General features: G+C 42.4%; 1 protein-coding gene across 9 annotated transcripts in view; it reads left to right on the top strand.

The window, feature by feature from the left end:
• Positions 1-23,337, top strand: part of MID1 (midline 1) — a 593,315-nt gene that overhangs the window by 389,145 nt on the left and 180,833 nt on the right. Inside the window, exon 1 of one of the 9 annotated variants that reach the window (XM_072744775.1) lies at positions 11,987-12,193. The exons of the other annotated variants lie outside the window; for them this stretch is intronic. The gene's annotated coding sequence lies outside the window, so the exon portion shown is untranslated. Of the gene's footprint in view, positions 1-11,986; positions 12,194-23,337 lie in introns of those variants that run through there. 9 annotated transcript variants of the gene reach the window in all.

Here is a 23,337-nt window from a genome sequence, read left to right as displayed (position 1 = left end):
TTTTTTATGTTAGATGGTTTTGGTTAAATATGTTTATTTTGTTAAATGATATGTCACAGTAATGTACATGATTTATAAAGATATCAATGGGGAAAGGGCATCATGGGAAAGAAATGAGTGTTTCTTGAATCCACCACTGCCTGGGCCTCATAACAACCATGTTATTATTTAATCTACTCAACAGAGCTGCAAATTGATATTATTATGCCCATTTTAAAGATGAGGACACTGAAGCCCAGGAAATTAAAAAATGAAATCATGTCATGCAACTGTTAGGGTAGCCAACACACATCTGTCCCCTGCTCCACAGAAGTACTGTTTTAGCTACGTCTGTACTGCTGTCTCTCTCTTAACACCCCGTCTTTCTCCCCAGATCCCATATCAATTGATAATTCCCTACAGCTTATCTTAATGCTTCCAGAGAATCTCCCTTGACAGTTTCGGCCTGTTCCCTGAGTTCCTTTATGAGCTGACAGCCGACGGATGTAAGTAGGGATTGGGCAGGTGCTGGATGTGTTTATGTGTAAAAAGTGCTTTTGAAACATCAAGGTAGAAACGACATATTAGGTTAGGATATAGAATGCAGCATATGTGATTTGTTTGGTTAGGGGAACTGAGAAGTAATCTTGCTTTGGTTTGGGGCCCGGAGTGGCCAGGTTATCATCCCAGCCCAGATGCCAGTCTGTGGGCAAGCTGCGACACCAGTGTGTCTCCTCCTCTATTTGTGTAAGGATGTGGGTCTCCATTCCCACTTGCCTCGCTTCCAGCCTCCAGTGGAGGAGCAGAGGAAAGGATGGGGTTGTAGAAACCTGGGAAAGGCATCTCCTGCCATCCTTCTAAAACTATTGGTTGAGAGAAAGGCAACGATGGCATGTCATTAATAAAAGAGGCTTCTAAGTGTATTGATGCCTTAGTCTGGCCCATTCATAGCTTGGCCATCAATTGACCTCAACACATTTCTTTAGTCGGCACTAGCTATCCAATTGCCTGTGTACTGGTTTTCTATCACTCTATGACAAATTACCACAGATTGAGTGCCCTAAAACAACAGAAATCTGCTTTCTTATGGCCCTGAAGATCTGAAGCCTGAAATGTGTTTATTTTTTATTTTTCATTTTTTTGAAATGTGTTTAAAACCAAGGTGTCAGCAGGGCTGCATTCCTTCTGGAGGCTCCAGGGGGAGAATCTGTTCCTCCCTTTCCAGCTTCTAGAGGCCACCAGCATTCGTTGGCTCATGGCCTCCACATCACTCTCAGGCCTGCTTCCACTGACCCATCTCCTTCTCTGAGTCTGACTCTCCTGACTCCTTCTTTCCCTTTTGAGGATTCTTGGGATTACTCTGGACCCACCAAGCTAATCCACAGAAATCCTCCCATCCCAATAGCCTTAATACCATCTGCAAAGTCCCGTTTGCCACATATCGTAACATATAAGTTTGGAGAATTAGAACGTAGACATCTTTGGGAGGCCATTATTCTGACTCCCACACCCTTTAAAATATTTCTTTAGAGCTACATGGTATTTACTTACTCCATGCTCTTATAGGTAACGGGGAGCCACAGAAGGATTTTAAGTGGAGAGGAGAAATAATCAGGTTTTTGTGTTAGAAAGCTTATGGAAAGAACCCTATAGACACAGAGGCCCAACTAGGACACCAAACTGGAACGTAGGAGAGAGGAGTTGAGAAATTGCCTTGTGGCAGAGTCTGAGAGGAAGGGAGAAGGGAAGGGTTCGAGAGATATTAGAGTGCATTGGCAGGACAGCTGAGAGGAAAGAGTCTGTGCCGGGGATGACTTGGATGGATGACATGATGGGAGGGAGAGAAGGTAGGTGACTCTGGGGAGTGTGCTCACTGCACTAGGAGCTGCGGATTCAGTGGTGGCCAGAAGCATATCTTTGCTCACACAGTTCAAAATCCATCTGTGAAGACTGATAGTAATGATGATAGGAACAAATAAATCATATTTATGGAGTGCTCTCTCTTATTCCAAGCACATTACATTTCATCTTCATACCAGCCCTCCCAGGCAGATATTGGTAGCATTATCATCCCATTGTTCAGATGAAGAAACGAGGCAAAGAGAGGTTATTCAAGAGGCAAAGAGAGGTTATTCGAGCAATTTGCAAGGGGAATGGAAGGATTTGAAGCCAGGTAGGTCCCTGGCTTTAATTCTTACACTCCACTGCCTCGCCTAACAACTAATTATAATCTTATGGGATATTTAGTATGGGGGCTATCTGTACATTTCAAGGTGGCTTTTTCTGAGGCAAATTCCCACAGACTCCTGGCCTTCAGCAGCATGTCATTCGCGATAAAATAAAACATTTGTTTGGAGCACTGGACTAGGCCTAAGGGTGAAATGAAAAAACTATCTTATTCCCCTGCTCTCTAAGAATTTATATCCATACGGAGAAACTCTATTGCCACCATGAAAAAGACTATCAGCAATGAGACGGTTCCAAGGCCCTCTGGATAAATCTGAAGTGGGGACATAGTCCTTTTCTTTTTTTTTTTTTTTTTTATTTATGATAGTCACAGAGAGAGAGAGAGAGAGGCAGAGACACAGGCAGAGGGAGAAGCAGGCTCCATGCACCGGGAGCCCGACGTGGGATTCGATCCCGGGTCTCCAGGATCGCGCCCTGGGCCAAAGGCAGGCACCAAACCGCTGCGCCACCCAGGGATCCCACATAGTCCTTTTCTAAAAGGAGCAGGAAAGAGCAAAGCAGTGAGAAGGCCGAGATGACCAGATGCAGGGTCATCACAAGCATCCATCAAAGGGCTCAGCGTGCTGTGTACTTTCTATACACTCTCCCATTTAACCTTGTGACAATGCTAGAAAACTCCGTCGGTCTTTCAGATGGAGGAATCGAAGCAGAGAGGGGTTAAGTTATGGAACCTGCTTGAGGTCACAATGTAATGGTCAACAGAGTGAAATTTCCACCCCTGCCTCTCATTTCTCCCTTTGCTACACGTGTGTGCGTGTGTGTGTTTCGAGGATGTGGGTTCAATATACCAGGCAGAACCACTTTGAAATAAAAATTTAAAATGCCTCGGGAATCCTAAAATGATATTTATACTTTTTAAGGTTCTGGTATTCGGATATGGTCGCTCTTCATGATTGTTATCGTTGCCTGGGCTGTTGGGTGGAGCTGCACCGTGTGCCTGAGGATTTCACTATCGCTCAGCCTGTAGGTGGTCTTTAAAAACAATCATCCTTACGAAGAAAGATATATGTACACTTCTTTTTTACATTCTCTTTTTATCTTTTTTAAACTATTCTATAATCTTTGTAGAAGTTATAACATGAAATTATAGAACATGTGCCTGTGGGTTCTCTATATTACACACACACACACACACACACACACACACACACACACACACGTCATCATTAGATGGCAAATACCAAAAGATATTATTGATGGGAATGTGGTCTCTTTTTCTTCTTTTATGGCTACATCTCTCAGAAGATATGAAAGCTTGCCCCTTAAATTTGCTTCTTAATTTATGTGACAGAACAATTTAGATCTGTTTAACCTTTTCTACCAGATATCTGTTCAACAATTACTTGGTATCCACTGTGTGTTGGGCATACATCCGATTTCATTTGTCCCTTGCAATTCTTGTTAGAAAGGCTCCCCTTCGCGATGGAACGAGAGTCTCAGAGAATGGCACAGTCAGACTTGAACTCCTGGCTTCTGCCCTTTAGCCTGGAAGACTTGCTTGCACGCCGCTCAACCCACTTAGCTAAGATGGATGCTCAGAGCCACCGGTGATGATATTTTTCCACTTGAACAGCAAACTGGGAGAGTTTGCTTATATCCCCATGACTGAAGGTAGGCACATCTTGGAACCAATATTCCTATTTATCAAGATGATCTGCAGTTTGCTTTAATGAGAAGGGATTTCAAAGCCCATTTGTTGAAAAAATTCTCTGCGATTGTATAATTTGCCTCAAAGTGAGAATTCCAGAAAATGTGAGAATTCTCCAATAGCTTGCTAGCCAATAGCTGGGAGATTTACATTCAAGATGACATCTGTTCAGGCTTACATTCTGCTTGCATATGTGTTGGCAAAACACTTCCAGTGAACCTTCCCCACATTCTAACCCCACGTCAGCATCTCCCAAAACTCATGACAAGAAGGGGACAGAGCTAGAATTATCATCCCAGAGTTTCTGACCCTGGGTTCAATGCTTCGAGTAGGTCATGATTAGTTTTAATAGTAAATAATGTATAATTGCTGACAGGTGCCTTTGGGCATTGGGAAATAGCATTTAAAATAATGTTTTCAGTGATATATTGCCTACAGGAGGATGTCATCATGCAAGCTTAATAGCAACGCTCAAAGGTGAGAGCTCAGTATCATATGGAAAGGCAAAATTTGTTTCGATTTTCTCCTCCACTGTCAGGGAATCAAGCATAATCTAGCCTGTCTTACATTTTTAAGACTAATGAAAAAAGAAGCTAAAGTCCATAGTTGAAACCTAAATAAACAGCTATCAACATGCCAATAAGATCCACAAAGACAAATAGCCTGAGCTCTCAATTAAAAATTACTATTCAATGAATTTCCATTGCAAAGTTTAGATACCCTCGGGTCACAGTAATGGTGAGCTGCTCTCCCCTAGGGTTCTGCACCGCAAGGAGAAGTTAACGCTTTGTTTTCACTGATTCAAAGTAAAGTGGTCAACAAATTTAATTTTCATATGCATGTGTAACTTCAAATACATAGAGGCTTGAAGCTACTGCAAACACAAGCTTACTTACTGAATTGTATTTGATAATACCCATCCTCTTGCCGCCTAACAGCAAGAGCAAACATTCAAAAACTTCTTATGCGTCCAAGGAAATCCTCCATCTTTGTTAATTATGTGAAATTTCTCTCATTTGTAAGGCACTGTCTAGACCCTGGAAGAGTGTGGGAAATTGGCACGTAATTGGGACATAATAGGCATTTAAGCCTTATATTTTCATAACAAAACTGTTCTAAATTAAAATAAAAATGATATGCAAATGAGATTTGTTTAGCTAAATGTAGGCAGAAGGGCTGTAAAGATATCAGTATATATTAGAATAACATGAATAATTTATTTTATGATGTAAAACCTAATAAAGATTTAATGATCACCCATATGCCTTGAAATTTATGTAAGATATGCCAATATGGTGGGCAAATAGAGGCCACTATTACAACTCTGTCCCAAACTCTGTAACTCTTCCTATGTTCGTTACTTTTCCGACAGGGTCACAGAATGATGCAATTAATGGTTGCAAAGAAGTTTCTGTCCCGAGGTGCCCGTTCAGTGAATTCTAGAGCTCAAGCTGCTTTTCTCTAAAACCATGAAATACACTCTCTGGCTCCAGACTTGGACTAACCATTTTCTGAAATATAAATTTAATGCTTTCAGTGTCAGAGAATAATTTTGGTGAAGAACAACCATTTTAGGGACATAATTTCCTACAAAGATTGTTGGCCTGTTGCTTTTAATTCCATTTGAATGCATGCTACGACTGGGTAGCCGCGCTAAATCCATAGCATCTGGGTTATTCTTCGTGGATGAGTTCCAGTGCTTTCGGTGATAGAACTAAAAGCTCACAAGATGCTGTGTATCAGCAATGAAACAATTAGTCTTTGAGAAGCTTTGGGGAAATTACTCAAGCAGCGAATTAATCCTTGTGATTCTGGTCCCCCTTCCCCGATGCTAGATCTCTGAAAGGACACCCCCCAGCCAGCCCAGTTCATCGTGCTCTTCTCAAAGGTGTAAAATTTCATAACCCTTTGGTAAAACCTTATGAATCTGCTTTCTGTGCGATACAACTGGTATTTTTTTCCAGACGCGTATTTCCATAATTAAACATCCTAAAATACAAATCCCATTATTATTTGTTATGTCTAGTCAGTAATTAGACCTCAGCTGGTAGGGCAATTTCAGAACAGAGTTTACCAATTTACATACTAATCCAGCAGAGTCTGGTGGGACATGATTAGCATAGATTCAGTCAACATCTTAATTAGCCCTAATCCCAGCATGCACTCCGAGGTGCCTTACCCCACCCCCACCCCTGTGAGTCTGGTTTAGCTGACTTTTTTTTCTTGAGAAATTCCCACCCTTCAAAAGATATTTTCCAGTGCCCCCTTTCACAAAATGGCTGTGTCTCCAAGGGGTCTGCCAGGCAAGACGTTCTGGGTCCTGAAATGGGACTAGACACGTGAGAAATCTGGCCAGGCAAGTGAGGAATACTTGAGTCTGAGGTAAAAAACCGAAGTACTGGAGTGTGTTGTGGAATGCTGGGACGGATCCCCTCTTCCTTCCTATCCTTCCCCCAACTCCAGGCAAGGTCTGTAAAGCATCCCAGTCTCGAACATGGGAGAATCTTCGGTATTTTCTGAGACGCTAGGGAAGGGTAGTCCTTAATCCCATCCACGGCCAGGAGCCCGTTTCATTGTTTACCCTCCTCAGGTCAGGAAATCCCTTAGATTTAACTGAGATCCGCCATGTTGCACGTTTGGGCCTCCGGCCTCTCTGTCCCTCGGTGGTGGAAATGGGGAACAGGCCGCCTGCTCGCCCATGAAAAGCTCCTCAGGGACCTGAGGACCATAGGGAAATGATCTCCCCCACCTTCTCTTCTTCAGGTTGACTTTTCCCAGCTCCCTGACTCTCTCCCCTCAGGTCCCTTTCTTCAACCCTTTGATCGTCTTTGTGACTTTTCCGCCAACTCTTCCCAAGCTCCCCACACCCCTCTTGAATCGCAGAGCTCCGCGAGGCAGAGAACTCTGAAATAGCTTGGAGGGCCCGCTCTCCTCGGGAGCTGGTCTCGAACTTCAGTGTGCCTCCGTGTTGGACTCACTCCGTGTTGGACTCACTCAGGGCTTGCTGTTCATGGGCTGACCAGCTTTCTTCGTCTCCCACTTGAAAAAATAACTTGATTTCCTCTCTGTGTGCGCCTCTGGAACCAGACAGGGATTTCTTCTGTTTGCTTAGTAATATGCTATTGCCATTTGTCGAGGTCCTCTTGTGTCTCGGTGTCAGTTTGTGAATCTCTAAACCACTGGTAACTCCTGCTGAGGTTGGAAGTCTTCTGCGAACTCACTTTGGGCATGACCAGTGAATTATTGCACAGGCCCAGGACGCGGGGCCCTGGGTGGGAAAGTGGGGTGACCCCAGGAGAGCATCGTTTGCTAACCCCTTCAGCCCGAGCACGCATCTCTCTTGTCTTCGTGTTCTCTGCCACCCTTCCCCACTTTTGACCTTTGTCTCACGACAGGCTCTTCCCCTGTTTTGCTCTCTCTTCTTTTCTCTTGCCTCATTCCTTCTTCCTCTTCATCTCTTCCAAGTTCACTCAACACCTGCTAGCTATCCCTTCTTGAGATTGTTCCTCTGCCAAAGCTTTGGTTATCCGCTTGGGAGTGACATGGGGTAGGGGGCAAGGGCAGGGGGGAGATGATGGAATGAGACAAACATCCCACGCAGTTTTCCCTTCTAGCTTTGTGACGGCTTAGCTGAAATCAGGCCACATGGGTCATGGATAAGAACTAGTCGAAAGCACCAACTGATGGATATTATAAGAATCAAGGTGTCCAGCAGCGCCAGCCCAGGAAACTTGCCCATCCCTCTTCTAGCATGCACCCTGTTGGCCGCATAGAAAGAGCTAGTCAGAGTGTTGCTAGTTTTGTGCATAAAAGAAACAAGCTAACTCACCTTGATTACTACTTGGTTTGTCAGGGGCCAAGCACGTGTTTTAAATTCCAAAAGGTGTCCCAGCTTGCCTTGAAAGCCAGGGTCTGTATTAATCCCTGTCTAGAAATTTAAGAATCCTTGAGATTATAAAAGGTTTATTCAAACATATTTGGAGGTTTTTTTTTTTTTTATTAAATAGCTATGTGTCTATGGGCAAGAAGCAGGTGTGAGGGCTTTTGCATGGATGTCTTTATAGCCAAGACTATTTCTTGCTGTTGAAAACTGAAAAGCGATAAAAACCAGTTCAAATATCCCCCACTTCTTCAGGGGTTCCTGAGGGTAGAGCAGATGCCTACTTTGAGAGTTTCTGTTTGACTGCTAGGTAGTTCATAGTCTACATGTAGGATTGAGAAACACATCCTGAATTTTCTTGTTTTCCTTTTTAAAAGAGAATTTATTTATTTATTTTAGAGAGAGAGCACATCTGAGCAGGGGGAGTGGCAGAGGGAGAGAAAGAGAGAATCCCAGACAGACTCTTTGCTGAGCAGGGAGCCTGAGTCGGAGCTTGATCTCACGACCCTGAGATCACGACCTGAGCCAAAACCAAGTCAGGTGTTCAACTGGGGAGCCACCCAGGCACATCCCCTGCTTTTTTTTTTAAAGGAGGCTCCACACCCAACGTGGGGCTTGAACTCACAGCCCTGAGATCGAGTCACATGTTCTACTGTCCCCCACCCTTGTTTTCCATTTTAATTCCTGATCAGTTTTCTGAAATCATGGTGAAACATATACACTCTCCTACCTTACCACTGGCCAGACCATCAGAGTTACTTTGTCAATTTGGATTAAGAAAAGGGATTTTTTGGTGGGAGGTGAAATGGTATAACCACTTTGAAAACAGTCCAGCAGTTCCTCAAAAAGGTAAACATAAAGTTACTATATGACCCAGCAATTCCACTTCTAGGTATATACCCAAGAGAAATGAAAATATATGTCCACATACAAACTTGTGCGTGAACGCTCATAATAGCATCAAGGATAGTGGCCAACAAGTGGGAACAACCCAAATGTCCATCAACTGATGAGTGGATAAATGAAATGTAGTGTATCCGTACAATGGAATCTCATCCAGCGATAAGGAATGAGGTACTGATAGATGCCGCACCAGACTAAGTAAAAGAAGCCAGGTACACAGCATCACGTCTCGTATGATCCCATTTGTATGAAATGTCCAGAGCAGATAAATCCACAGAGGCAGAAAATAGATGAGTGGTTGTCGAGGGCTGGGAGTAGGAGTAGGGAGTGATTGCTAGTAGATACTAGGTTTTCTTTTAATGGGAGATGAGCCTCTTCTAAAGCTAGATGGTGGTGATAGTCACACAACTTTGTGAATATACGAATAAAACGCTGGCTTGTACATAGGAAATGAGTGGATCATATGATAGGAGGATGAGATGTCAGTGAAGCTATCACTGAAGAAAAGAAAACGGTGAGTACGCAGAGGCCAGTGTTCTAGGTCATTCACCAAGTGCTTTTATTTGTTATGGTTTCAAAAGAGATCACTAACTCCTGTTATCATTTTGATTAAACATGTTCTCCAAATGGCACCACTGGAGATATCAAACAAGCCAATTTAAGCACGGGCATGGCTGTAGAGAATGTGACCCCAAATGAAGTATCATGAGCAAGGTTGTGCAATCTGAGTGTTTATCTGCAACCTCCCCATGAGCGTGCCGAACAAAAGTAAACCTAAGGCTGGACCTCTTTGGAAGTTAGCCGCCCATTTTCTCAGTGAGAATAATGGCAGTAACCTCTAGCAAGCTCCCCGAATTATATTAGGGTAAAATTAGATGTGTGCTATCACAGTCCCTTAAAGAGTGCCATGGAAATGCAAAGACATTATTGCATAGCCAGCAGTATGTATTATAAATATCAAATATGTGTATGTTTAATGTTAATATTTAGGTGATCCCTATGTTCCTCTTGATCTTGACATTGAATAATTACACACCTCCCCCTACTCCACCCCATATGAAATATGAGCAGACATTTCGATTATATTTAGACATTTACATTAGATATAATTTTGGTTTGTGATATGTTTATAGTCCTTGTATTAAACCCTGAACTTCACCTTGGAAGGGGAGAAATGCAAAATTGCGATTTTTTTTTAAGATTTTTCTTATTTATTCATGAGAGACACACAGAAAGAGGCAGACATAGGCAGAGGGAGAAGCAGGCTCCCCACAGGGAACCCAATACGGGACTCAATCCCAGGACCCCGGGATCACGCCCTGAGCCAAAGGCAGACAACTAACCACTGAGCCACCCAGGTGTCCCCCAAATTGTGACTTTAACCAAGTTTTTTAACAGAGAACAAGAAAGTTAAAGGAAGTGAGAGCAACCAGGTCTGTGGGAATTGTAAATACTATTTTAAAGTGTATCTCTCTATTTATTTTTAAGCAATCTCTACACCCAATATGGGCCTCAAACTTGCGACCCCAAGATCAAGATTCACACGCTCTTCCGATTGAGCCAGCCAGGCGCCCCCGTAAATACTCTTTTAGTAACTACTGGAAAAGCATCTGAAGCAGTAAAAGGAAATAGATCTCTCCTTTATAATTGTTTACAGAATGCTTTTCTGAATGATTTGAAAATGTGGGGGTAAATAGAATTTTTCTTGAGAAAGTTAGCTCATTGTCCAAAACCCCTTTGACTCCAGACACCAGCTCAAGTGCTGGGAAGAATGTAGCACATGGCTCTGTAATTGTAATCATCGAAGCTTCGCTGAGACAACACATTCCTCCAAAAGTACAAGCTGGAAAAATACATTTTTGTTCTGCATCAAAAATAGAGTTTTTCCTCTATTATTTTCTTTGTATTTTGAAACAGTTTAGAAAACACAACAGACTGCACAGCTAGTACAGGATTCCCTGTGTACCCTGCATGCAGCTTCCCCCAGTGGATAAACATTCTTCCTTCATAAAGTGTGTAGGGTGCCAAAATGTGAAAATCGGCATTTACAGAGCACTATCAGAAATCGATTTTCTTTTCTTTAAGTTGATTTTATTTATTTATTTGATAGAGCAAGAGAATGAGCGAGAGCATGAGAGGAGAGAGGGAGAAGCAGACTCCCCGCTGAGCAGGGATTTCCCCCAACGTGGGACTCGATCCCACGACCCTGGCATCACGACCCAAGCCGAAGGCAGACATTTCACCAACTGAGCCACCAAAGTGGATTTTCTTAGTGGTGAAAGGTCTCATAGAAATCGGGCTACAAATTATCACAGCTCACAAATTATCAAATTTCAAGTGTCACAACTGAAACCGTTTCCATTGGATCAAGCTTTTATTATTAAAGGGTGTCATTTGATTCCACATGTAAACAAGTGTTGCCTTAAGTGTTGGGGGTTTCTTTAATTACAAGTATTGAAACCCAGATAATAGCGCATTTTAGCTTACATTTGTATCTGAAAATACTAATAAGCTCCATTTCCAAATATATTACTATCTTTTAACTCCGCGTTGCTTTTAAACAACACTTAGATCATTAAATTAAATCCTTATTGTTTCCTCAGAGGTGGCAGGCGTTATTAAAATGAATTCTGCATATTTTGTTTCTGTAATGACATCTAATCAGTGTGAATTGATACTGCAGTGAAATACTTAATTAAGAACACATATTTGAGATATAAGTGGGAGACAAAAGAGGAACTCCCCTACCATGCCTCCTAAGCAACAGAACCCGATAGAAAGTTGAAATATGAGACAGGACTGGCAGCCTGGCTACAAAAACGTGTTCCTAAGGTAGAAAATGCAAAATTTCCATAGACATATCCTGGCCCTGAAAGCAAAGCAAGGGCTTCATCATTGTGTATTCTTTTCCCCTGCAGAATTGATTCTGAAAGATGTGGAGATCTCACAAATGTCTCCAAAGACCAGTCCACAGCACCCAGGGAGTGGGTCTTTCTGAGAGAAATGCCTTCCCATGCTGCATAAATGGCATGTGTCAAGGGGGAGAGACCCCAGTGCTGTCGTGATTGAGCGGGGGGGGGGGCTGCTGTGGGCCCTCTCCTTTGTGTCCCCATCATTTACATGACTTAAACACAACAATGTGCTCCATAGTCAATAAAACAAGACGCTTTGCCATAGCAACAGTTTCAGAATGTGGCACAGCTTTGGCGCTGTCCCCGCCACACAGAAAAGTGCCATAAAGAAACACTCCTTATGAATATGTTCAGAGATTTCTTTATGCCATTGGTACTTGTTTCAGATTCCACCGGGTTTGGGTTTTATTTACGCAGCCCATCTCTCCTTTGCTCTGTGAGAATGAGCTTTGTGTAGAAGTCGGGGATGCAACCGAGAGGTCAGAGCGTGGGAAGACATCCTGGCCTGTATTGGAGATGGAATTCTTGAGTACATTCACAGCACACTCTTAACACCATCCAGGAAACCGCGTAGAACTCAGGAATGTAATGTACATCCCTCGGTCACTGCCGATGTCTTTGAAGGTACGTAATCAGTGGCCCTTGTCGTGTTTGCACTTTCCGCCTCTTTCTACCACATAGCAACATGTGCATATAATACAACACGCTTCAGAAAACCATAAGGAAATGAGCTCCACTCTCAATGCTGTTGTCCAAGGGACACAGCACATATGTGATCAAAGCCGTAATTAAGCTCCAGTGTTTTCCTCTTCTTTCAAGGCCATTTCCTGGCATGATAAAAATTGTCCTAAGAAAGTCCCCCTTTGGGGGCCCCTGGGCGGCTCAGTCAGTGAAGTGTCTGCCTTCGGCTCAGGTCATGATCCCGGGGAACTGGGATGGAGCCCCGCATGGCATCGGGTGCCCTGCTCCATGGGGAGCCTGCTTCTCCCTCTCCCTCTGCCCACCGCTCCCCCCGCTTGTGCTCTCTATCTGTGTCAAGTAAATAAATAAAATATTAAAAAAAAGTCCCCCTTCTTTTTTTCTTAGCAATCGTACCTTCTACAAGTTTGTTGTTAGCCCTTGTTTTGGTAAAATTTTCACCGAAGAAGCCGAATCAGAGAGGAAAACTAGATGAAGACTTTTATTTTATTTTATTTTATTTTATTTTATTTTATTTTATTTTATTTTATTTTTTTAAAAGATTTTATTTATTTATTCATGAGGGACACAGAGACAGAGGCAGAGAGAGAAGCAGGCTCCATGCAGGGAGCCCAACGTGGGACTTGATCCCAGGTCTCCAGGATTATGCCCTGGGCCGAAGGTGGTGCCAAACTGCTGAGCTACCAGGGCTGCCCTAGATGAAGACTTTTAATGATCAGTGATAACAGTTGGATAGATTTTTGCTGTGCAATTTGCAGTGGGTTTTACCTTTAGGATATAATTAGAGAACTTTATCATTTGTTGGCTCAGTGAGTAGGAAACCCTCTACCTGGAGACATTTGTGCTTCTTCTGAAAGATATGCCTTCTGTGACATATGTGCTTTGTCCCTGTCCTCATCTGTGTTCCTGTTCGTTGGTTTCTGGGAAGTAGCCATCCCTTAACACTGGAGCTACTTATAGTGATAGATGAGACGCTGGATCTGTGCACCTGACTCCATAGTAATCTATAAATTAGTTATGAGCTGGTAATAAAAAATCCTGAATGTCCCCGCTTCTCTGGGAGCCACAGACTCCAGGGATCGCCAAGCAATGAAAGATCAAACTGGACTCACCAGTGAAAACACAATTAATTATTTACACGCATCAGCATTTGACATTGGTATAATTTGAATCAGGAGAGGCTTTGTTTGCTACATTGCTACATTGATTTGTGCTCCGAACACTGGAAGTTTGGCCACGCTCTTGTTCAAGCTAAAGGGAGACGAATGGACAGTGGGTAATAAAAGGTGAACTCTGACTGTTAGATTTTATGCCCATGTTCATGGCCTAAAGACCATAATGTTGGATGTTACAGTGATATTTTAAGGCATTTTGGAAACACAAAGCTTGTGTGTGGGGGCAGAGTGGAAAGGGTGGGGGGTGGAGAAGCAATTATAATTCTCTTATCTCAGGCCAGTGAAGGCAAATTCATTTAACCAGAACTGGGGAGAAGTCTCAAGGGACAACGACTTCCACATAAAATCCCACTGGAGAAACTTCAGTGACACCAGAGAGGAGTGGCTCTAATTGATGTCTCTTGGTTACTCTGCCATCCTCTAAAATGATTCCTCGAGTGTCAACCAGCTGGTGAGTTTCATCACAGAAATTTCTGGCTCTTTATCACAGGCATTTTCCGCATTCATACCACTGTGAGAGTAAGGGGTGCCTCTAATATTTAGCCTACTCAAGAGGCCGAGCAGGCTTGCTTCTTTCTGTGAACCTGGGAAAGAGAAATAATCTTTATTTTGTAAGTTCTCTCTACATTTCGAGGCCTTTGACAGTCTAAGAGCTGCCATTTGAATGTTGTGGATTTGGTGGGCTGCTGCTGAACAATGGAGAAATTTCATTAAGCTGAGCCAGGCTAATTCTGAAGCAGTTCTAATACGTTTCCTAATAAGTAAAGAGGCTTGATTCCCTATCCTTCCTTTCATGCTTGAAGAAGCTCAGATTCGTTGACAAAGCAAGGCCTGTGGTTCTGGCTGCAAGCAAAGGGAGCCCTCTTCAGATGGGCAGCGTTGCCTCCCAGATGCCGAAATCACTTGCTTTCCTTAAAACTATTCAGAACTATTCAGAAGTTTTCCACTCTTTGCAAGGAGACTAGGTCATAGATATTTATGCAGAGGCCTTTTGCCAATCAGTTCAGACACCTCGATTGCTCACTATCCCAAAAGCTGACGAGTAGACGTGTTCGATCATTAATTCCTATGTACGCGTAAAGACTCATAATTTTCTGGACCACACAGATTCCCTGTACAAGTTTTGGATCTAATCTCTGCTGTTGTACTCATTCCAAAAAAGTCAATGAAGTCTGAAGGCATTTGGCAATAGAACTAACCAATTTCCACTCTGTCCTTTAGTCTACGATTAAAGTCAATGTTTCATAAATATTTGAACATGGTTATTGGAACACCCTGGTTATCTTTTTGAGTTGTACTTTGCTATTAGATAAAGCACCATATCAGAGTATCATTCTCCCATAAAAATCTGCAACGTAATGCTTAAATAGCTCTACATCAAAAGAAATCAAATTCCCCAAGTTCATTGTTCTATGGACAGTGGGCAAAGTGACTAATGCCAATGTTATAGATGAATCGAGTTATAACCCAAAATTCCCCTCATATTCTTCCTTGGTTCAGTTACTCTACAGTCGGGAAAATCACCCAGACTCTTGGACAGAGGGCAAATGGGGCCCTCTGGCAATTATCATCCTCTCTACCATCCAAGTGGCTGGTTCTGTTCATTACCACATCGTCATGCTCTTCGCCCCATTGAATTGTTGCCATCACCTTCATAGATCCAATCCCTATCCTTCAAGGCATCTGATAGGTGGATTATTGACTTTGTTTGGGTTCTCCTGGATATAGATCTTGGAACAAAACATCGAGTGCAAGTAATTTATTTGGAAGAGAGGGGAGAGGGGAGGTAAGGAAACCAATAAAGAATGTGTCTTTGAAAAAAAAAAAAGAATGTGTCTTTGAGTAAGTTATCACTCTGGGCAACTGGAGCATAAGCCTTTTGGGGAATGCTGGGAGCCAGTGTAAAACATACTCCTCAGAGGTGTCCCTGGGATACCAAGTGAGGAGGGAGTTGGGGTATTTATATACCAACTCTGGTCAGTCAGTGGCTGAGGACTGCACAGGGTCAGAGGTTGGAGACTTTAATTCTCCCACACCCCTTGCCTGCCAGAGCAAGCGAAAGTTGGCTCCAATGCCAGAGAAAGCTCCCTGGCCGAAAGATGTAGAGGCTGGCAGCTGGATGCCAGGCTACTGGGCAGAGAAATGGAAAGGCTTAAGGGAATATGAGTAGAACATTAGCCTCTCTGGTTCATACTGTTGGGAACCAGCTTCACTGTCTACCAACCCAGGAGGCAGCACACACACTCCACAAATCCCTGTGATAACCTTGTCAATATTCTTCTACTAGGAAGTGACATAGTCTCCTCATGACTTGCCTTAAAAAAATATTACCATCTGCTTCTATGGTATATACTTTGTCATCTGGATATAAGAGCTCCTAGACATCCACCTAACCTCAGACAGAAGAATAAGAGTGGGGGAATCTGGGCCCCAAATGGGACAAATATCCCAGGGAGAGAGCTGGCTGTCAGCGCTGGATAGCTCTCCCATTGGCAGGAGAAAGGCTGCACAGAGAAGTGAGGAATGGGCAGTGGGTCCAAGGATCAGTTACCAGATGGAGAGTCACATCATGGAGCGGTTGGTGCTGAAAAGAGCCAACAGGAAGTGGCAGGTATAGATCCTTGACAAAGGCCGTGGGAAGGGGTCCAACCTTAGGTGGCAGGCACAGAGAGAAGGGATGAGATGGTTTGTGAGGCCAGAGCTTAGGTGGATAATGGTACCATAGGGGTTAGACGGAGAAGACTGGGATTTACGGGCATGGTTCAAGTCACACAATACATTAATGGACAGAGCACCAAGTCAATGATGTGAGCACAGGAAACCCTGCCATTTTAGGGACTTCTTTTGGTTGCAAATGGCCAAAAAGCTATATTATTTTAAGAGAAAAAAAATGGAAAGTTTGTGTCAGGTGTGTGTGTGTGTGGTGTTATCAGTTATGTGGTGCTGCATAACAAGCCATCCTCAAACTTACTGGCTTGAAGCAACAATCATTAGCTCATGATTCTGTGGATCATCAATTAGCTGGACTCAGCCTGGTGAATCTTCTGCTGTTATCACCTGGGGTCCCTCATGTGTCTGCAGTCAGCTGGCAGGTCATCTGGGGACTGGCTGGTCTAGGAAGCATCAGCTAAGATGCTTCTCTACATGGTCCGAATGATCAATGCTCTACATGTCTCTCATCTTCCAGATGGCTAGCCTGCTAATGGAAAGGTTCCCAGCAGCAAAAGGGGGCATGCCCCATAGCACAAATGCTTTTTGAGCCTCTACTTGGTTCATGTTTCTCACAAATGTCCCATTTGGCCAACAAGGGTCATATAGCCATGCCCCAATTTGAGAAGTGGATAGATTCCCCTTTTTGATGGAATTTGGGGTCAAATTTTGTGATCTCCTAGAGGAGGGCAGCTGCAGACACGCAGAATGAGGAGCACAACCATGATTGAACACCTTCTCCACTTCTCATCTTTTTTATTTTCTCTGTACCCACTTCAATCTCTTGGACCAGCTGTCTTAACAAGACAGGGGCTCTGGTCACTTTCAGCTCTGGGGCTCACGTCCTCACTGCATCACAACTTGAAAGTATTCTCTTCTGTTAAGCCCAGTTAAGACAATTCTGAGAATAAAGGTGACTGGCCTGGTCTACATGCTGGGTGGTGAAGATGGATGGCTCTTTCTACACATGGATTTCCACAGATGGACACATTGCAAATCATGCTATTTCATGGCCCTTACATTAAGATAGTCCAGGGTCAGGGCGCCTGGGTGGTGGTGCAGTCGGTTAAGCACCTGACCCCTGGTTTCAGCTCAGGTCCTGATCTCAGGGTCATGAGATCAAGCGCCACATGGGCTCCATGCTCAGCACTGAATCTACTTAAGACTCTCTCTTCCTTTCCCTCTGCCCCTTCCACTGTGTCTCGCCCCTGCCCTACCCTGTTTATACTCTCTCTCCCTCAAAATAAATTAATTAATTTTTAAAAAGATAGTTCAGGGTCTAAATTGATTATTTATTACACATCAGAGATATGTAAAAAATGGTTTGGCAAATATTACTTCAATCTTTCCAACACTTTCTGATAGATATGCTATCATTGTTCCTATTTTGTGGAGGAAGAAATTCAGGCTCAGATTGTTCCACAACATGGAACAGGTTTTGATCCAAGCCAGTTGGACTCTAAAATCAAGGCTTTGGTGTGCTCAGGTGGCTCAGTCTGTTGAGCCTCTGACTTTAGATCAGGTCATGATCTCAGGGTCATGGGATGGAGCTTTGCATCGGGCTCTCCACTCAATGGGAAGGCTGCCTATCCCTCTCCTTCTGCCTCTCCTCCTGCTCATGCACTCTCTCTCTCTCTCTCAAATAAATAAATAAGTAAATAACAGAATAAAATCAAGGTTTTCCCACTATGTACTGATGTCGCTCATGTCACCCCACAAATGAGAGAATCATGTTACCTTCTTAAGAGATCTTCTTTGACTTCTCCTGTAAATTATAAACCTTACATCTTGTCATTAATACTCCCAATGCCCCTGCCCGTATTCTATTTCCTCATAAGGTTTCTCTTAAGAGATATTATGTAATTCACTTATTTATTGTATTTCTTGCCTGTTATCTTTTAATGGAAATACATCAAAGATGGAGGTTTTGTCTGTTTACTCCTCTGATGTATCCTAAGCATTGAGAACAGTGCCTGGTACATAGCAGGCTCTTAATAAATATTTATTGAATGAATGAATGAATGAGATGAGTCTTCCATAGCTGATGCTTTTATTGTTGCCTTTCGACTGCCGCCCCACTCTACTAGGGGGCTTTGTGGATCTTATCCATGTGTAGGAGCCCCATAAATTGTTCTTTAAGAAATAGCAGACTTTAAAAACAAAAGAAAGAACCTGCTTACCAGAAAAGGGAAAAGTAGCTAATGCTATTGGACAGGAAAGTTCTTTTCATGACAAAAGTGTTTGGTCTACTGAAATTCTATTTTTAAGATAGAGGGAAGTACATGAATAAATTTATTATATAGAATAAGAAATTTCCTTTTGGTTGCTGCTGTATTTATATCTATGTGTAACTGTCACTGTATTAATGTCTATATCTAGTTGCCCTAGATAAAGATTCATTTGGCCCAGCAAAATTCATCTTGCCCAGAACTACCTCTGCTAAGGATACTTTTTCTCTTCTCAAATCTTATGTATAATACATGCTTTCTATAAATATTCATTGTCTGATTATAGAAATAATGCATAGATCTTTTTAATACTTCAGTAAATTAATTGAAGCTAAAGAATCATTCTATTAAAATATTGCTAGAATTTTCTGTTATTCAAGTAGAATGCTTGGCAGGAACAAGTTACACAACATAAATTTTTTGGAAATTTTCTTTTGCATTCCTATGAAGCAAAACCTTAAAAAGTATGGCTGGGAAATATTTTCTTTATCAACAGTGACAAAATATTTTGGCAAAACGACATAAAACTTATCATTTTTTTAACCTCCATCAACCAAATAATTAAATTTTGTTGTTTTCAAATTTAGGGGAATTTTCTGACAGTTTCCTGTTACATATTTCAATTCTTGGTTTTTTCATGAGAAACGTAATGCTTTCTTGAAAAAGAAAAAAAAGAAAGAAAGAAAGAAAGAAAGAAAGAAAGAAAGACAAATGTAGGTTTTTATTTCTGCCTTTTTAAAAATTTTTATTTTTAAGTAGTCTCTATACCCAACATGGGGCTTGAACTCACAACCTCAAGATCAAGAGTCACATGCCCCACCAACTGAGCTAGCCAGGAGCCTCTATTTCTACCTTTTTGATCAATGATGTATAAGAAATTTAATGCAAGCATAGACCTTATCTCCAATTGTTGAGAGCAAATATTTTCTGAGAAATGTGCTGTGATGATTTTTTGCATTAATAATACCTAGTGCCAACAATATTGTTTTAGAGAGGACTTTGGTTTTTTCATGAGAGTTGATTTTTAAGTCAGATGGCAGGAATCAAAGACAAGACATGGGAATTACTGAACTGATCATGCCTAAGTTAACTTAGAGTGTAAACTAGTTAGTGCCTTAATGAAGCTTAGATGTTATTTATTATTGTACACATTTGAAGAGTATTATTTAAGGCTAGGAGAACAGCAGATACTCTGATGTACAAACTCATGGGCCAGCAGGGCTCAGGGACGACATCTCTGAGGGAAGAGTGTATGAAGCCAGAGGGACTGGTGGGCCAGGGCTGAAGCAAGCAGTGGAGAGCGGTAAAGCACTTGTGCCTTTCTCTGCAGATCTTCATTGAGCACCAACACCATGGCTAGCTCTATTCTGGATGCTGAGGCTACAAAGTCAATTAAACAAGTTGCTGTCCTTGTTTGGCTTATATTCTAATGTAAAGTCACACAATAAAGCAGTAAGTGTCCAAGATGTCAGAAAGTAAGAGGTGCTATGAAGACAAATGGAGCGGAGCACGGGAGTTAGGGAGCTCCAGAAAGAGAAAGGAGTGAAGAGGTTGTCTGCCATAGAAAGTGTTCAAGAAGAACTTTCGGAAAGAGAACAGTTGAGCAGAGATCTGAAGGAGGTGAGGGTGCAGATCGTGCTGTTTTCCTTGGGGGGATAGCCCCAGGCAGAGAGAACAGCAAGTGCAAAGGCCCCAAGATGGAAACATGTGGTGTCTGTCATAGACCTCCAGGGGCTCGGAGTGGCTAGACCAGTGTGAGTCAGGGGAGATTGGGAGAAGATGAGGTCTTGCATGGACTTTGGCTTTTACTCGGTGTGAGATGGGAGCCACTGACATGTTTTGAGCAGAGGAGTTCAGAAGAATCACAGCTTTTAAATAGGCTGGGGAGTGGGTGCAGGATGATGCAGGGTAGACGCTGGCACACCTGTTTGGAGGCTGCAGCAGGAATGCAATGAAAAGATGGCGGTCGCTTGGAGCAGAGCAGTAGGACATGATGAAAGATAGGCTGTGTATGTGTGTGTGTGTGTTTTAAGTTTATCTTATTCGTTTATTTTAAGTAATCTCTACATGCAACCGGGGGCTCGAACTCATGACCCTGAGATCAAGACTTGCATGCTCTTCCAAGTGAGCCAGCCAGGAGCCCCTCTGGGTGTGTTTTGAAGGTGAGACTAACAGCATCTCCTGATGAATTGGGTGTTAGCCTGAGCATCTGGCTGTGTTTATGGCCAGCTCTTAAATGCCTACTTGCTTTTAGGGATGGCCACATCTGTTTAAGAGGCCAGAGATGGACAGACAGGAGCAAAGGTGTTCCAATTAGTCTAGTCACAGTATTCAAATCTAACAACATAAAATGAATAGAATATCAAGCCTTCCATCAGTTTCATAAGTGCAAAAAGAAAGAAATGTCCTAGGTAAAACCAATTGGAGGGAGTACATTTATCGTGAGTTAGCAGAACCTAATGTAATGTTAATTTGCAGTAATCAATTTTACAATATTTCAAGGTGGGCTCACTATTGCAGTATCTCATTTAGTTTTCCTTCAAACTATGAGACAGTTGGAGCTAAGAAAAACAAAAGATCACAAGGGGACGTAAAACCAGATCATATGAGAACAAGTTAATTAGTTGGATGAATAGCCCAGAACCAAGAGGCATAATGGCTGTCTTCGAATCTGTAGGGCTGTTGTGCGAAAGCAGAATTAAACTTAAGTCAACATGATCCAGAGTTAAGCTGGCTCCTTTAGGGAGAAGCTATTGCAAGAAACACTTTAGCTAAATGGAAGGACAGCTCTGCATAACAGATACTGCTAGTGCTCTACAGTACCTGTGAGCTCATCCCCACCCTTGGGACCCTGGCACACTATTTGTGCTAGCCCCTTGTTAAGGAGCTGGGACCAGCTCAGGTCCCAGGACTGTCAGGCTGATAAAATGTGGGTGGGATTGATGTACATTGCTTCTAGTCCTGATCTTTAAAGCCTCCTTCGAGATCTTTCATCTGCTCTCTGCTTCCATGGCTTCTGGCCAGATGCAGAGGATCCAGGGGAAAACACTGAGGCCCTAGAAGGTGGTAGGTGGATGGGGCCTGGGTGCATGAGAAGAGCCGATGGACAGCAACTCTATGTCGAATTGTGATATGAACATGAAATAAATCCTTAATGTGTCAAGCCATGGAGGTTTGGGGACCTTTTGTTATACTAGCTAGATTTACTTACCCTGACCATAGATCTTTTAACTTATAGAGCTGTCCAACTGTAGACGGGATTACAAGGAAGGGAGTTTCCTATCCCTGGATGTGTTCAAGAACACCCACTTAGATATGAAACTCTTGAGGCAAAATCAAGCTAGAGATAAATGACTTAGCCGAATAACCTGTACAGTGCATTTGAAAAATTTCCACTAAGGTATCCCTATTAACAGAGAGGTATGGCCTTTTAACCCCAGGTGATGGTGTGTATAGTTTCAGTGAACCTTCTCTGAAGTCTTTTATTTTCATAATCTTATCTGAAACATGAATGCAGTTTCTATATTCTTCTCTACAACCTATCAGTTCACTTTAGTCTGTATTTTTTTTAAGTTACAAAGTGCAAACTGTTACTGGAGGGGACTGTTTCTTTTAAATCTTCCAATAAGGTGGACCCATTAGGATAAGTGTTCAAAAATTAATATTTTCAAAGTCAAGATGTATAGAAATCAATACATTTATGTTTAAGCCCTGTTTCAAGTGAAATACAAAATCAAAATTCACTTTAAAAATATCTTATTTATTTATTTGACAGAGAGAGAGAGAAGAAAGCACAAGCAGGGGGAACAGCAGAGGGAGAGAGAGAAGCAGACTCCCTGCTGAGCAGAGAGCCCAACTCAGGGTCGATCCCAGGACCCTGAGATCATGACCTGAGCCCAAGGCATACGCTTAACCAACTGAGCCACCCAGGCCCCCCATCAAAATTCATTCTTCATTATTTTAAAATAATTCCCCATATTAAGTCAATAGTATTGTACATTGCATTGTTCACTTTTTAAAAATTACCATGCCAGCTAGGGTTCTTTGGAAAACAATAGAGACTTCTTTATCTTTTACATAACTATACAAAAATTATTTTTGTGACTTTTTTTACTTAGATGAATAAAAATTCTAACTGTTTTTTGGGCCTGCTTAAAAAAAGAAGTTACTATGAACATGATAGGACTCATAGAGCAAAAACTATGTTGATGTTAGGAGGCACACACATTTTGCTTACTCACATCTCATCATGGGATCCAACCAGGAGAGGTGTGTTTCTCCTTTGGCATTTCCCCATAACCCCACACCTTCCTTTAAACCAGCCCAGGGGCACCTGACGGGTTCAGTCAGTTAAGTGTCCAACTTCTGGTTGTGGCTCAGGTCATGACCTTGGGGTCATGAGATTGAGCCCCTTGTCGGGCTCTACACTCTACATAGAGTCTGCTTCAGATTCTCTCTCCCTCCCCCTCTGCTTCTCCCCCTGCTCATGCTCTCTCTGTGTCTCTTTCTAAAATAAATAAATAAATAAATAAAATCTTTTTTTAAAACAGTTGCAGGAGAGGATAAAATGTCTAGGCTGTGCTTGAGAAAAGGAGGAAAAAATGGATGCACCTAAGGACATCACTTTCTAAACAGGCATTCTCTCTAGCAGATGTTTAGGCAAAAATAATACATAGAGGGGCAGACTTGTTCTACAAGGAGTAGCTGCTTTGCTTCCCTGGGGAGAGTTCATCCATGGATGTTGCAAACCTTATTTGGTATTTTAAAGCCATTTCCTCATCTATTTTAATATAGATTTTGAACTAGCTTTCTTGATTATTAACTTACCCTTCAGTTTTAAATGGAAAGCAGGAAATGGGAGTAAAAGGAGACTTGTAAATTTAAGTAAACTTATTAAATATTTTAATAAAATAAAACTACTCAGTGTCCACCTAGTGGCCAATATGAAGACTTGGTC

This window comes from Vulpes vulpes, chromosome X (genome assembly GCF_048418805.1).
Source record: "Vulpes vulpes isolate BD-2025 chromosome X, VulVul3, whole genome shotgun sequence".
NCBI lineage: Eukaryota > Metazoa > Chordata > Mammalia > Carnivora > Canidae > Vulpes > Vulpes vulpes.
This window is presented reverse-complemented; position numbering and strand designations above follow the sequence as displayed.